This window comes from Pinus tabuliformis, chromosome 9 (assembly GCF_031772625.1).
Source record: "Pinus tabuliformis cultivar Carrire ecotype Pingquan chromosome 9, CPIR1, whole genome shotgun sequence".
Classification (NCBI taxonomy): Eukaryota; Viridiplantae; Streptophyta; class Pinopsida; order Pinales; family Pinaceae; genus Pinus; species Pinus tabuliformis.
The window spans coordinates 1,504,731,597-1,504,743,086 of record NC_142307.1 but is presented as its reverse complement, the minus strand read 5'-3'; the positions used below and the strand labels follow the sequence as shown (position 1 = coordinate 1,504,743,086).

Here is an 11,490-nt window from a genome sequence, read left to right as displayed (position 1 = left end):
AGGACGTTTTCCATCTTTGGCTTGACTGTGGGAGTACTTTTTACAATATTCAACAATCTCGACTAATAATTTTTCATAAACATCACTTGAAATCATAAGGTTAAGTACTTCTATGTAGTCATCCAGTAGTCCTTTTAGAAAAATGGTCTTAACTATGGCTAGGTCAAGAGAAACTTGTTTGGATTTTTTGTAGTTGGTAAAGAACCTTTCTAACTAGTCTTCTAGGCTTTCATCTTCATCTTACTGCATTCTAAAGATATCATTCCAGGCATCCATAGGTCTATATTAGTCTTCGTATTTTTGCAGAAAGGTTGATTGCATATCATCCCAAGATGTAATATTATGTTCCCCTAGACTCATGGACCATCTTAATGTAGTGTTTTTTATGGTGGCTAGGAAAAGTTTCAGTTTTTGAGCATTATATGTATAATTATAAATTCTACACAATACATAAAATTCAAATAAAAATGAATCCGAATCTTTGGATGTCATACCATTGAAATGAGGTAATGCTAACAAGGGAATGTTCCTCATATTGGCATTCCTAGTAATGTCAAGGATTGGAAATCCAAATGTTTCTGGTTCAATGTTTTTCGGGTTGTCGAATCCTCCTCCTTCTCCTTCCATTATTCCTTCCCACACTTTAATATTTGTGGCAGTTGGAGATGTATCACTTGCAGAAGATGATGGTTTAGTCACTAGATTATCTGTAATGTTCTAAGGTATTGTCCCCACTGTAGTCTGAACTTCCTCTACCACTTCTTGATTTCTATTGATGTCTTCTCTCCTACTATCACCAAACTTTCCTCCTTTAGTGTTTTACTTGCATAATGATTAACAAAATTAGTCAGGGTTACAATTTTAGGATCGTATATATTTTCTGCGGTTTTAGATGAAATGATTCTACCTTTCCTATCTCTAATTCCTTTCATAAAAATAAAATCATCAAACTCTAACTACATACCAAAAGAGAGGACAAATTAACTTTGGAGCGACCCCACCAAAGTGGATGCATAGGTTCTTACCTCTTGTCTTACTGTCTTATCTCCACCCTTAGGTCATCCTCAATATTACTCACAATCTGTCAACAAATCTATCACCATTTACAGCTCCCCGATAACGCAGCCAAAAATAATGGGGAAATTATATGAGTATATATATATATATATATATATATATATATATATATATATATATATATATATATATATATATATATATATATATATATATATATATATATATATATATCTGTGTGTGTGTATGTATGTATGTATGTATAAGTTTTTTACTCAATACTTAATTATCGACAAGGGAATTGTAATTTGTAGAGATGATGCACTATATGTGCCGACAAAAGATAAGTTGCATTGTCTACTGCGTATACTGTAGATAGTGAGTACTTCAAATGAACACTTCATTCTACAAACTTTAATTCATTCCATCGCACAATTAATGAAAAGCCACACATTTCTCAAACACTGTAAATTGAATATTTTAAATCAGGTAATGAGTTCCTCCATTTATAGGCTCATGAACTAACAAGATGGACTTAACTTTGTTTCCTGCAAGTATTAATTTGAACCAAATCAATTCAATGCATTCAAGTATTAAACAAGGAAATCAAAACTTGTACAGGAAATAGTTGATAAGAATCTTCACTATTGGTGCATGTAGGCATGTGGTGAGATCTCAAGTATTACCCTTCTTGTTCTTCAAACAATCAATCATTAACTTTGTAACTCAAATACAATTTAAACTAAGAAACTATCACTCATAAAGAAAAACTAGAAACACTAAACTATTTAATAACTTAAAAAAAAAAAAAAAAACTTGCCTTGATGGCTTCAGTGGGCCCTTTTCGAGGTACCATGGTAGCCTTGAAAACTTACAGAGCTGATAAGTAAGTTAACGCACTGATCTTAACAACTGCTACTCATATTATTAATCAAAAAGAAGGATTACAACTTAACAATTCATCAACATTACAAATCGTAGAGTATTAGTGCTCTGTTTCTAATTCTTTGATTCTCTAACCTAATCTCTCTCTGAACACTAAAATATTTAAAGAATAAGAGATTAAAATATTAACATAATCATACGACGACCCTTTTTTTATAAAGAATATGATTGTTACAATCAAAGTTACAAGAGATAACATCAAATCTATATAGTTAGATTGAATTTACATTTGTAACTTCGTCCTCATGACACGAAGTGTATGAGGAGGAAGTGAATCTCAACTGAATAAGTAAGGGAGATGTATTCAACAACTTTCTTGGTTCCATCATAGATTATTTGATGAAGTACGAATTCTGGTACCAGAATCAGATAGTAGAACATTGGTACTGAAATAGAACAAAGGAACAATTAGTACTGCAATCGAATAAAGGAACACTGGTACTAGAACAAAACAATATAACATGGTTACCAGAGTTAAACGGTAGAAGAGATGGTACCAGAATGAAACAGTGGAACAACTTGTACCAGAATAGAACAATACGATGAGCACAATAGCCAAGAGATCGGTCCACTGGTCAAGTTCCAGATGCGTGCACGCATGTGGTGATCACAGTCGTTGAGAACTCGACTATTCGCCAAGTATTGGATGGGTGCACATAAATTTACGAAAACCGGACTGCGAGATTGTTGAAGATGCTAAACAAATAAGAACATAGGTACCAGATCATTGAGCTACTCGAGTACCGGAATGATGAACTACCCAAGTGTAGGAATGTTGAATGTGTACTAGATGAATAGGAGTGGAGATCCAAAGATCTATGGGAACCGATCAAAGAAATTAGAGAGTAAAAGATCACATAATCTTATTTTTACTACAAGAAAACATAGAAATTGAATTTTGAAATATATATTACCTCATATAGACATCATAAGGCTAAAAGGGCATATACTTGAAGAAAATAGCTGAATAGTAGATATATTCGAGGCAAAATAGGTCAAAAATAGAGGTCAATTAAGCCATTATAAGTATCAAAAGGGCGACCCGACGTGGATGTTGATAGTAATGATAGTATACGTATAAGTTGCAATTGTGATATATATATATATATATATATATATATATATATATATATATATATATATATATATATATATATATATAATCTCCCAAGATGCATACCTTGTTTCATTTTTGTTTTCATTCTAAAGCTAGCATGTCAAGAGAGTTGGTCCCTCTTGGCTCTTTCTAAATCCATGGATATAATGAATCATACAAGTTTATTATTTTGAAAATATAATTTGTCAACTAGATAATAATACGTTCTTTATTTTCTTAAATATATTTCTTTATAAAAGGGAAAATTTATATCTAGAAAATAATGTATTCTTAAAAATAATTTTGCAATAGTAATTTCTAAAACATTTATCCATATATTTTGGTTTAAGGGATCTTTCTTATAAATATTAATATAAGTATTTTCCTACATTCACATTTCCCTACTATTTAGGAGGAGCCTTATTTATAGCATTTATATTTTTAACAAGTAGTCAATTTATATTGGGTAATCTATTTATAAAATAACATTATAAAACATGTCTATTTTAATGGGTGTTCTATCTATAATAGGTCCATTTTTAGCAAATCAAGTCATTAATGCATCAGTTGCACACCAGTTCAGTTCTATGTACATGAGTTATCACTTATGCATGGCTATCTCCATTTATTGCTAGCTTTAATTATGACTAGTTATGTCGTAAGGCATTTCTTTTTTAAAACAACTCCCTTAGCTTCCACCGTGTACTGGTCTGTTGTGTAGGATCGAATTTTAGAAGATTAAATAATCCTCTGTTATTGGATTGAAGTGGTTATAGAAAAATTCCTCAGTTGGAGAAAATGATTAACGATTAAAGCATCCTCTGCCATCGAATTGAAATGGTTATAGAGACCATCCCCAGTTGGAGAGAATGTTTAGTGAGAGATATGCATCACACAAGAACCCGCGTGAGCCATATTGACAATGATAAGTCATTATTCCCGGTTTGACACAATAGGCATTGAACCTGAACACTGAAGGGATCTTACGAAAGTGCGATGAGTCACAGAGCTGCTCCATCCCTATTCGATTGGTAGCTTCACCATTTTCCTCTTCCTCGATTCTTCGTTGGTCTTCCTATTTTTTGGTTTCTCTTTTTTTATTTCTAACCAAATAGAATAATATGTATTCATTTATTTATGTGGTTATTATTGTAATAATTATTCCTGATGCGCCAATATAAGAAGGTGTGTTCCAATAACCAGCATGGGTTATTTCCCAAGTTGACCTCTCCCTTTTACCTATGTTTAAAGGATCAAATATGGATGGAAGTTGATAGGGGTAGCCCCTCATTATAACTAAAAGGGTGGAACCTATCTCTAAGGCATACACCTATCCTTTCCATTCATCTATACAAATGATGATATACATTAACACCTTGTAAAAATGTTCCCCCTTTTTGAAAATTTGACATTTCAAAACTATATAGCGCTAAGCAATGTGAAAATTTGTGTGGCCAATCTCTAGTGTATAGATTTCAATGGAGTTGAGTGTGAAAGCTCAATGAGAGTTGAGTACCCAAAGCTGGTAAATATCATAGTGCATAATTGTCTTTGGATGTCAACATTTCAGCTCAAGCATTATTTGTATCTGCATCTGTCCAAGATGAAGCTTGTTGTATTTAAAGGATTTATTGTTACAAACTCGCTGAAGAAAGTTTCCCTTCATGGGCTCAGTAGAAAAGTACCTTTTCTTCCTGTTCTCGAATGTTTGGTCACTCTTGAATAACTCTCAATATAATGTAAATGTTTTAGGGTTAGTAATTCTCTTACTTATAGTACCATGTTAATAGTGTTTTGAACATAATAATTTTATTATATAGGGAGATTTATCATACCAAGCTTGGATTGTAGAACCACACAGTAAGCCTTGAGGCATTAAGTTTAACCCTTTCGCTCAATATTTTGAAAGTTTTTTTCATGAAAGTTTCCAAAATTGATAAGAAGAAAACTTCTCTAATAGGTTTCATGTTCAGAAGTTTCCCTTTGTTGCAAACAATGACACTTACCCTGCCAAGATGATCCCTATTTACTCATGAGAAGAGCTTCTTAAAACAACTTCTCGGTTTGAAAAGAAGTAGTGAAGCATGTGTGTATATATCAAAAGAACATGGAGACTGTTGCCAGACATCTATTGGAGATGATTTACAAATGATTCATGATTGACTTTGTAATTGATTGAAATATGCCATACAAAGAATGCATTGATTTTTAAGGTCAAGATACATTCTCCTCTTTTCTTAAAATTTTATGGAAAATGAATTATCCCATTTTGTCCTTCACCTACATATACCATACCGACCTTATATGGCAAGTGTTTTTAGTTATTAAAAATCATAGGTGATGTCTTGTTGGGCCTAGTTTATTTTGTCATGGCTTCATCGTTGTAAGTGTTGATCACTTTAAATCATATTTTCCTTCTCATCTTGTTCATCTGAAAGCCCACTTCATTCATGTAAGGCATCTGATTTGTTCTAAAATTACATGAATCTGATTTATTCTAAAATATTAATTTATTTCAAATGTACAAGCTCACTTTGATCCAGATAGCAAGTTTGATTTTCAGGAATATATCAAGAGATATTTGGATGTTGACTTCAATAGCGTTGTTGGAATCAGGTTAGTAATGTTTTTTGTGATCACAAAAACTTTTGGTCTGTGAAAGAATTATGTATACAGAATTTCCCTTGTTTCACCTTGCTTTGTCATCCTCCAGTTTCTTTTTGAAATCCTATTCTTGAATTTTAACTAACACAGACCCTTGATGCACTATTTGCAGTCCTCGTATGTGGGATTTTCCTATAATCTTTATGCTTCTTAATGTCAATGGTAAAACTTCAGCACTCTACCCTTCTTCTAAAGTCTTCATTCTACATATCCACAATTATTTAAACTATCATTCTCCTTGCATGATTGGATGGAATCCTTTGAGAAGGGTGGTATACATTCTTTTGGTCCTATGTAATGCTAGAGTAGTGACTCCCCATAAATTGAAATAAGAAGTAATGTTTTTATTTAGAATTCAAGTGCCATTTCATAAGCTTAGTCCCTAAATTAGAAATAAATTATTTGTTTTTACTATACAACTATAGGTATCAAAATAAATGAACATAAGTAACAAATTCATTACTTCGAATGAGGGACAATAGGAATTAGTACAACTCACCTCGTGAATTGTCCTATACAAATACAAGTGTGGAAATCAGTGAATATATATGGAAATTAGTGAATGTAAATCATAAATTATTTCTAATAGAACTTACCATGGGCAAGACAAAATAGTTTCCAGAATATTCTCATTTCAGTAAAGGTTTGAAACAATTGTGATCTATGTTAATGGAAAATGCTTATGGGTATGGATACTCAATCCGGCCCTACCAAAACATTGACAAAGATTATTGCAGCATGAAATAGGTAGTTTTTTGTAGGCGGTAGGTTGACTTTTATAAAATATTCTCTAGAGGCATTTCCCTTTTATTTTTGCTCTATGTCCTATATCCTTGTTGGAATGTTGGAAGAGAAGATTTTTTATTTTTATTTTCATGGAAATGAAGGAGAGAAAAAAATGGAATTGCTCGTCAATTGGGAGAAATAACCAAGATCAACATTTTTGGTGTGTGGGGTTTAAAAATATACATCAGTTTGGCAAATCATTAACTACTAAGATCTTTGGCATAATGTTATATTGCAAAAATATCTTGACCCACTGACTTTTGATTGAATTTGGATCCCAAACACTTATTAAATCTATTGCTTTGATTATCTGGAAAGCCCTAGTCCTATCCTTCTCTATTGGGAATTGGCTTGCATGGAGAATGTGGGATGAAGAGAAGGTAATATTAGGGATAGATCCTTGGATGGGATGTGTGGGGAAACATCATCTCCTGTAGCACATGTTAAATAAATTGAATGAACAAGACATACTAGTACTAGCTGATGTTGCAAATCGAACTATTACTGATATTTGGCCAATGGCAAGAAGGATTGGTGGATTCTTAGTCTTTAGGATTGGAAGGTTTAGATGCAGACCCATAAGGATTACACTCAAAGTTTGGATGAAACTTCTATCAAATTGAAGGTGGAGGGTGATACCTTAGTATGGCCAATGGCAAGAAGGATTGGTGGATTCTTAGTCTTTAGGATTGGAAGGTTTAGATGCAGACCCATAAGGATTACACTCAAATTTTGGATGAAAGTTCTATCAAATTGAAGGTGGAGGGTGATACCTTAGTATGCTCTGACAATCCTGCCATATGACTATTGATAGCTAGCTTGTGGTACAAGGATATCTTTGATGATGAAGCAGTTGTAGTAGCTTGGTGGTGGGGAAGGTAGGGTCCTAGAATTTTCACTCTATACAAATGTGAAGGGGAAAGAATATACCATGTGTTGGTTCATTTTTATTTTTTCTCAGGAGTTATGTGGTGCTATTACTCCTTACAATCTATGGGTTTTTTCTTTTTCTTTTCAGATTTCTAGTGCTTCGATTTCATCAAAATTTTGGATATTGATATGCATGCGAGCTTGAATTGAAGAAATTGGATCCTTTCCTTCTTTTGGACAAATTTGCAATTAAATTGAACCTAATTCACTTATCAAGCAGATCATGAGATTCGAACTCTTTCCCTTCTCATGTAAGAAAATCCTTTGAGCTTGCTTGGGCTACAGTTGGGTTATGATAAAAAGGATCAGTCTTGATCAGACTGGAACATAAGTTTTCAATTTTGAGTGGAATGTTTGTTATTTTGCTAATGTGGTTTGTCAAGGGAACTATTTGTTTAATGCTAAATTTAATTTGCTTGCAATTTCTCCTCTTGCTAGCTTTCTGAACCATCCTCAGAGAGGTACAATCTTTTTCCTTTTTAAAATCTCAATAACACTTTGATTTTTCCATTATGTGTGTGGTATTTGCTATGGAAGCCTAGGTACTTTTCTTTTTCTTTTACACAAAATTAATTGCATTGTCCTACCTTTTGTTGTTCAGGTTTTGAGACTATCACATACATGCTCAAGGAAAACCCATCCTAGAGAAGCTTCATCTGCCAATACTTGGGCCTTTCATGGATTCATCTATTTATTTACCAGACGTGGATATATTTTCTTCCGTATATTTTAGAAGAGGAAATGGTAGCCTTCTGCGTTGAGAAGATGGGGTAAGCAGCAATACATTTTGTTGGTGATTGGATTATTTCAATAATCATGCTTACTGTCATGCTCTGCTTAAATTTCTTAATGGGAAGGGAATTTATAGCATCACAGTTGACTAAAAGAAGTTCCATTTATAATGTTTGATTGTTTGTGTGGGACCTTGAGCTTGTTATTTGTTTATTTGAGAGCCAATTTCGTCAAATAACTTACAGGACATGGCTTGTCTACATGGAGGTCTTACACATCAAGATTTTGTAGGACATAAGGGTACCATCAAAGCTAGTGATCTGCAGACAATTTTCATTCTCTTGTGGTTTTGATGAACTTTCTTCTAAGGTCAACAATTATTGATCTAAGCATTGAGTATCAGACCTAGGTCATTGGAATTTGTGATAACGTTCTAAGTAAAAGTTTATTATTTTTTTTTGTGCATGAAACCTAGAAGAGGTATAGTCCACTATGAAATTCCAACAAGAAAAGGGGTCCATATTGGCTCCCAACTTTTGGTAAATATTTCATCAAAAGACAAAATGTATGTACCTTTGTTTCTAACAAGATAATTTATTTAAGATTCTCTATTTCTAATTGAGTTACCGACTTACAAGACATTAGTTTTTTGTATATGATCGAACCTACATATAAAGAATTGGAAGGTAAAGACATACCAAATGTTGAGAAATATGGTGTTAGAGCAGTTGTTATAATTGGAGAAGCTTTGGGCATTTAGTCCCTTGCATACACCGAAACTCTAACAATGTTCTTGGATTTCACAGTGAAGCCAGGAGTTGCTCTTCATCAACCTGTTCGAGAGTGTTTGAATGCATTTGTCTATGTTTGAGAAGGTGAGGCATTTTTTGGAGATCTTAGTTCATCAGCTATTGGTGCTCACCAAACTATTCAATAAAGCTATGGCAATGGATTGAGTGTTTGGAACAAGTCAAATATTCCCTGTAGATTCTTCCTAATTTCGGGGAATCCACTTAATGAACCAGTCATTCAATATGGTCCCTTTTTTATGAATAATAAACAAGAAATAATTTAGGCTCTTGAAGATTATCAATGTTCTAGAAATGGATTTGAGAGAGCTGTTGGATGGTGTCGTGACACTGTTGGGCTTAGTGATGCTAACTAGACGACATATTGAATTCAAAACTATGATACCAAAATTACTTTTGCTGACATGCCTTCGAGAGCATAAGAGATAATGCTTTAGAAGTACATTCACAAAGTTGCTTCCCTATATTTTTTTGTGTGAGTTCATTGAGTTATGTTCTATTACTCCTTCCCTACAGTGCCAACATAGTGGAAACTTTATAAATGTCCCTTTCAAAGGTAAACCTTGGATTCTGGAATGGATCTATTCAACGCTTCAAACTCTATGACCAACGACTTTGGAATGAATTTGCTCAACCACTCAAAACCCATAGCCACAAACTTTGGCATTGATAGCAAACTTAGCATATATAAAGAAAGCAGTTATAATTGGTAATCAAGACAACTATGCTTTCCTTGAAACCCTCATCAAAGATCTGTGTAATGGAACAACTTTTAAGGCATTATTTACTACAACAATAAATCAATCCAAGGTATATTTTGCAACTAATTGATCTTGCATAGCTCTAGTATATTTATGTTTTTAGAGTAAATCAGATATTGCACAAATGAGTTTCTAAAGGATACAAATATCTACATATTTCTCAATTAGATTCCATTATTAATCTTCTCTTTTCTTATTATCTAGCAAGAGAATACACCATACATATTATTGATTTTCCACACCTTAATTGGCATGAGGCACACATATGCCAATTTAAAGGTCAACTAGATAGGCAATACTAATTTCAACTAAATTATAACATGGTCATGAAAAATAAAATAAATTTGCACAGACTTGTCAAGTGCTTCAACTAAAAAGAGTTTGATTTATTTTAGAAGTGTCCTACCTAGTAATCTGTGGTAGATCCATATTCAAATTAAATAATACATTTTGGAAAATTCCTACGACGAGGCATTTGGTTCTGAATAAAAAGACATAATTTGGTCCAATATGACAGGATAGTCGACACATAAGGTTGCATCGGAGATAATATTCTTCAGTAAAAGAATATATGGACTAAAAGAACTTGTTACTAATTTATTGTAGAAACCAAGAGGTCTATATGAGACAAATGGTTTCTAAAGCCTTGACCAACAAACATGAAATTTTTAGTACTCAAATTTATTCCATATGTCTATGAAATCCAAGCTCCTCTTGAACACGAACTTGAAGAAAGAATTAATCACTGAGATACTTGAAGAGAGAGTCGTAAAGAAAAATTCTCAATTATGATATGTCAAGGTTATTAGAACATTAGCAATGCCGAAAATAGTATAAGTAATATTAATGATGGTTGGAAGTTTTTGGAGTGCTTGGAAATGATAATATCTTAGTTGATTAAGATATGAAGAAATTCTTGTTGAAGATTTAGTTTGTTATTTTGATGAGTTGGAGGCTACTTTTGAAAAATACATTGGGCATAAATTACGTCTTAAGAAGTAAAATTAAATTGAGCATGGAAAATTAATAGCATAATGGTTTCTATTGAAAGAGGAAAAAATAATGATCAAGTTAGAGAATAGGGCAATGAAATTACTTTCTATGAACACGAATTTCAACAAGCAAATATAGAATAGGACCATGAAATCTAAAAAAATAGTAAAAATTCATGATTCAAGTCTGAATTTTTTTTTAATTAAGATTTACTCTGCATCCGATTTGTTCTAAAATATTAATTTCTTTTAAATGTACAAGCTCACTTGGCTAGAAATAGCCAGTTTGATTTCAGAAATATATCATGAGATCTACAAATAGCCAGTTTGATTTCATAAATATATCAAGAGATCTTTGGATGATGACTTGAACAACATGATTGGAATCCCATTAGTAACATTTTCTAAGTGCACAACAACTTTGGTCTCAAAAAGAATTATGTATGCAATATTTCCCTTGGTCTGACCTTTCTTTGTCATCCTCGGTCTTTTTTTAAAACCTATTCTTGAATTATAACTGATACACACCCTTGATGCATTATCTGCTATCCTCTTTTGTGGTATTTTGCTATAGGCTTTATGATTCTTAATGTGAATGGTAAATCTTTAATACTCTACCCTTCTTCCAAAGTCATCATTCTACATATCCATTGTTGTTTAAACTAACATTCTCCTTCTGATTTGATGTATTCCTCTGAGCAGGGTGGTATACATAAGAAGAACATGGAGACTATTTCGAGAGATGTATTGGAGATGCT

At 32.8% G+C, this 11,490-nt stretch overlaps 1 pseudogene; it reads left to right on the top strand.

Annotated features, from left to right (window-relative positions):
* Positions 1–6,870: 6,870 nt before the first annotated feature.
* Positions 6,871–9,245, top strand: LOC149154311 (pirin-like protein; annotated as a pseudogene).
* Positions 9,246–11,490: the final 2,245 nt, after the last annotated feature.